Source organism: Sarcophilus harrisii, chromosome 5, assembly GCF_902635505.1.
Source record: "Sarcophilus harrisii chromosome 5, mSarHar1.11, whole genome shotgun sequence".
Lineage (NCBI taxonomy): Eukaryota > Metazoa > Chordata > Mammalia > Dasyuromorphia > Dasyuridae > Sarcophilus > Sarcophilus harrisii.
The window spans coordinates 15,916,320-15,922,319 of NC_045430.1; positions in this window are offsets into that span (position 1 = coordinate 15,916,320).

Here is a 6,000-nt window from a genome sequence, read left to right on the forward strand (position 1 = left end):
CCTGGACAAGTTACTTAAACTGAGCCTCAGTTTCCTTATCTGTAAAATGGAGATAATAGTGCCCTACCTCCCGGATCAAATGAAATAATAATTGTAAAGCTCTTTACAAACTTCAAAGTGGGATAGAAATGCTAGAGTTATTATCGCTGTTTTTATTATACAAGATCATAGAATCCTAGATTTTTAAAGGAATATTGTCATTTGCTTAATTGGATATTCTAAAAGGAAACGGAAGCCCATTGAGGTCCATGTCACAGTGGAGCTAGACCAGCTCTGGCAGATTAAGTCTTCCAGCTTTGGTATCTCCTCAGGTGGATGAGGAGAGAGAGAGAGAACAGAGCAAACCCTCAGGAACCCCAACTATCGGCTCTACAGCCCAGGGCTCTGGGAAGCAGCTCCATCACATTGACCTGGGAGGAAGGGAATCAGATCCTTGGCTCCCTAACTGAGCTTTACTTAGTCATTGAGACTCGCTCCTTATTCACAAAACCTGGTGTTTGACCTAGGTCACCTCTGAGGTCCTTTAGCTGCAGACATTCCCTGTTCTAAGCTCCCTCCCAGCCCTGACACCCCCTGTTCTAAGCCCCCTCCCAGCTCTGACACCCCCTGTTCTAAGCCCCCTCCCAGCTCTGACATCCCCAGATCCAACATTCTAGGACTTGTCAGGAGTTATTTGTTCAGGCCAGGGATGGTGCAGTCTCTCTCCTTTTCAGGTATTCAATCTACTAGTGGGAATTGAGCCCAAGCACTAGCTCTTCCCTGGAAGAGCTGGTTCATTTCTTCAGAAACCTCATTTATTCCCTGGAAAACAAATTAGGTGATGAAAGTGGCTGCCACCCACCCCAAAACTCCCCCTCTTCTTTCACCTCCTCCCTCCTTTCTGACTTCTCTCAGTCTCTCCCTCTTTTCTCCTCCTTCCTCCCACCTGCCTCTTTCTCGTATGCAGAAAAATAGGTACCCATCAATCACAGCCTGTTTGCAGTGACAGTGATGGAGTCCTCTTCCTCCTTCCTCCAGGCAGCAGCTGTGCTGGAAACTGAGCTGAGGCAGGCTTGGCCCCGGGCCATCATGAGACCCAACACCCACGATGCTGCTGTCATGAAATTCCTGGAAGTCTGTTTTGGGTTACACAGGGAGGGGAAAATATTATATTTATATATATATATATATATATATATATATATATACTTTAAATATATATATATATATATTTAAAGTGCATTTTCTCTAAAAGAAACAAAAACATAAACGAGGAAACCAAGACTGTCATGCTTACTATTATTTTTAAATCAAACCAAAATGGCAGTCTCAGAGATTTGCCCAAGATCCCACGGCTAGTAGATGGTCCACTCTGAACTGACGTACATTTCTATACTCTTTCCATCCCTTAATGATCAGAAAGGGCCACATAAACCTAGAATCTTAGAAACGCAATCCTAGAATCCTAGAATCTTAGAATCGGAACAAAAGAATCTCAGGATTCCAGATTTGTCCAATTTTAGGAGCAAGTCCATAGAATCCTAGAATTCTTGGAACAATGGAATTGTTCCTTTACAACCTTAAAATGTTATTTCTAAAAATCTTAGATTTGTGGAATCTTAGAATCTCAGCTCCATAAAAGCTTATGAAAGATCACAGAACTCTACCATCTTAAAAAGATGGTTAAGGAATCCTAGAATCTAAAGATCTTATATTCCAATCTTGAGAAACAGCCTTGGAAGGGACCCGAGAAGCCATCGATGTTCTTCCCACTGCAGCAATCCCTCCCTGAGAGCTGATCATTCTGTGCTGTATAGACCATTTTAAATAATAGGGAGCTCTTTAGATCACCAAAATATCAATTTAAATCTGGAAGATACCTTAGGTGATACCCAGTCCAGCTGCCTTATTTTTCAAGTGAGGAAACGGACTCCCAGACATGGCCAACATCCCAAGGGCAGGTGGACGAGCCATGACTTAAACAGCTCTCACCACTCACCATTATACTAGCTTCTGTCCAATGTGGTGAGATGTCATGGGACCCTCCACCCATGGGGGAGATGGAGAGCAAAGACTAAAATTCGTGCCCCCAAATTCCCTCTGCCATTCCACCCTAGGAACGATTGGCAAACCCTTACTTAGTTTATTCCACTAAACAGTACATTGGCCATCTGCTGGAACTGGACAAGGAGATCCCACCATCTGTCTCCCTTCCCTACTCTACTACTTCCAATTGTCATGAGCTATTGCTGTGAGGGAAACATTGTACCAGGAAGGGGCTTTTCAATGAAGCCTTTTTTTTTTGCATCCTCCTACCCCCTTCCTACCCATTCATTCTCTGTTCTTCATGGCAGGATCAGTCGATTAGATGGTCGGCAGACATTTATTAAGACCTTATAATGATCTAAGGAAAGGGAAAAGCAGTCTCTCCCTCCAAGGAGCTCCCAGTCGAATAAAGGAGTTATTGATATATTGTCATTTATCGATATCATATCAATAGTCGATCAGTAGTTGTATATCAATAACTCATCATGTGCAAGATTTATATGGAGTACACAGAAGGGGAAGCAGCTGGGGACCAGGGAAGGCCACCCTGAATCCATGATACTTACTAAATCACTCTGTGGCACTAGGAGGGAGCAAGGCAAGATGATGTCTAAGATGATGTCCAATTCTTCTGTTCCTCCTGAATTCTTTTTTCTGTCCCTGAGGCAATTGGGGTTAAGTGACTTGTCCAGGGCCACACGGCTAGAAGTGTTAAGTGTCTGAGACCAGATTTGAACTCAGGTCCTCCTGACTTCAGGGCTGCTGTTCTATCCACTGCACTACCTAGCTTCCCCTTCTTCCTGCATTCTTACCATCACATGGCTTTGAGGGAGGCTAAGGCAGCTGAGCTGTGGGAGTGGGAAGACATTAAGTGTAGGCAAAGACCTCAGAGAGCCTCCCTCATGCTCCGAGGCTGCCTGGGTGCAGCAAACTGATGCATCCAGAACTAGACCCTCGGGGAACCATCCGTGACCCTGAAACTTGCGGATTATCAGAAACGGGACCCCATCATCCTGAAACCCTAGAATCCTAGCTCCATAAGAGCTTCAATCACCTTTACATACTATTGTGTCATAAACACCAGATGAATGATCTCAATCCTTGCTAGGATAATTCACCCTCCATCTGAGGGTTGCCCCTCGCCTCGTTGTCTCCTGCCCTAGACCTTCTTATCTTGACCTCTATCCTGTCAGGATTAATTTATGATCCTTTCCCAGAATCATGACTTGTCCATACTCCCAGTATCCTCGCCCCCTTTATCTGCCTTTGTTTCCCCTTATAATATGGCATACTCAGGTTGTGTATATTGTTTGCAAACCCTAGTTAGCTAAAACCCTATTTAAGTTCCCTGTCTCAGTTCATTGGTGCCAAATGCTTTGGACAAGAGTCCCATGAGTCTGGCTGGCTTAAACTCTCCACATTAAAGATTAAAAAACCAATCTCTGTCTGCCTCAGTTTCTCTGGTATTACACTCCCAAGCTATTTTGTAAAACCTTCCCTTGTAAACCAAGCAAGGCGTTTATTCTGTGCCATCGCTTGCCTTCTTTGCGCCCCTTTCTGCTTCCCTTACATGATGCTCCATTGCCCGATTCTGCCTTTCTTCAGGCTGGCTGTACCTCCTCCCTAGGGTGCACTCCTCGCTCCTCACTACTCTCGGAAGCCCTATTTCTTTTCCCATCTCATTCAGATCAAATGGCCCCTCTTCCTAAGGCTTCTCCTGATTCCTCTAGCTCAATGGTTCTCAAAGTATAGCACGGAGGGGGGAGGAGGAGCCCTTGGTTATGGCTCAATCTGTGCATTTCCTCCATCCATAAAATCCAAGGCAGTTGTTCTCGGCCCTGGCATCCCTTGCAGTTCTATTCCAATGTTCCTGCTCATTTACTTTCCATTGTACTGTACAAATCCTTAGCCAATTATGATGATTTCCCATCCTCTATGGTTAAGTAATAGACCAGCTCAATAGATCAGAGTTAATACTCTGGAACACATGTAGTGACAGAAACCCACAAAGGACAAACATGTATTCTTGCATGTGCGCTCACACAGGCTCATACATCTGCACGGGAGCTCTCCACACTCTGAAGGCAGAGGAGAGCAGCCCTCCCGGCCACGTGCCTGTGCCCACACAAACAAACGGCGCCCAACCAGGGGACACGAGAGGCTTTTGCCAAATGCAATTAGCACCCAAATTTCTCCAACTACCTACAAAGCAAGCAAAGGGTGAGAGTGATTCAAAGGCAGGTATTTTCCACTTCAGTGCCATAGCCAAGTTTGGATTCCCTCTTCTCTCTCAGCTGCTCTCAACCAGGCAAGCAAATTAATCTTTCCCCAGCTCATCAGTGCCTCCCCAGCTTCAAGCCAAATGACATTTGCATCCTGGCTTTCATCCGGTCTGTCTTTTCTCTCTTCCCCTTTTTCATTTCCATTTTCCATCTTCTCTCCATCCCTAACTCTTTCCTTCTTCTCATTAGCCTCCCCTCCCTCTTCAGCTTGAGTTCTGATAACCACAGGCTTTCAGATTTAAACTAAGAAGCAAAAGTGTGCAGGTAAACATTTAACAATACTTTTAGTATTTTCTCCCACTTTCTTCAGTTTATAGATCATTGAAATAATAAATCAAGAAGTCAGGAGGACCTGAATTCAAATTTGAACTCAGACACTTAATGCTTCCTAGCTGTGTGACCCTGGGCAAGTCACTTAATTAACTCTAACTGCTTCAGCAAAAAAAAAAAGAAAAAAGAAAGAAAGAAAGAAAAAGAAAGAGAAAAAGAAAAAAAAGAAAAAGAAAAAAGAAATATCAAGGGCAGCTAGCTGGTGCAGTGGATAGAATACCAGCCCTGAAGTCAGGAGGACCCGAGTTCAAATCTGATTTCAGACACTTAATGCTTCCTAGCTGTGTGACCGTGGGCAAGTCACTTAACTCTGACTGCCTCAGCAAAAAAAGAAATAATAAATCAAGCCCTGGTTTATATTGTTTGCCAATTTCTTGAGGTATAAATGCTTGCAATGAAAATTTGACAATCAGTCCTGGTTACACATCCTTAGCTCGAAGGTATTTTAGATACACAGACACAGAATTCTGGGGGTCAGAGGAGCAGTGGGCTTAGAAGTCAGGTCAATAAATAGAAATAAAGGTACTGTAAGTAACTTTACACGTTGGCTGAGTCATTGGCTCCCAATCTCCTATATCCATGACCTCAGTTTCCCCTTTGCCAGAGGGAAAAGAGAGACACAAAAATCCTTAGTTCAGGTAATCAACCTCGAGCTCCAAAGTGGGGCTAAGTCCCCATTCCATAAACATTTATGTTGTCTTTCATGATCAACATTCTATGCAATAATCCCACAGAATAATATACGATTTAGGACAGAGACTCACAGATTAAGAACTGGCAGGGACCTTAGAGTTCATCCTGTTTGTCTTCATTTGTGGAAGAGGAAACTGAGACCCTAAGAGGTTCTTCCCCTTAGCCACCCAGGGGCCGTTTGAACTAGGATTCCAACCCATTCCTCCTTCATCTTTGTCAAATGAAATAATAATTGTAAAATACTTTGTACAGTGCCTGGAACATAGTAAGCATTTAACAAATGCTTGTTCCCTCTCTCTTCCTCCTTCCCATCTTCTCTTCTCTGTTCTTCCTTTCCCACTCCATTATCATACTACTCCATCATTTCTTCCTTTCTGCCTTTCTTCCCCCTCACTTTTTCTCCTCCATCTTTTCCTTCTCTCTCTTCTCCATCATTTTCTCCTCCTTTTCCTCTTCCTACTCCCACCTTCTCTTCCCTTTTTTCATCCTCCTTCACTCTCCCCTCCTCTCTTTTCTTCCCCCCTTCACTAGCTTCTTTCCTCCTAACCCATTCCCAGATTGATAGAGTACAAGCTAGGTATTGATGGTTCTTGGACAATTTCTTCCTTTCTGGGAGTCGGCTTTTTGAGTCTGACCCAAGGATCTCTTCCTGGATCCCTGTAACTAATTC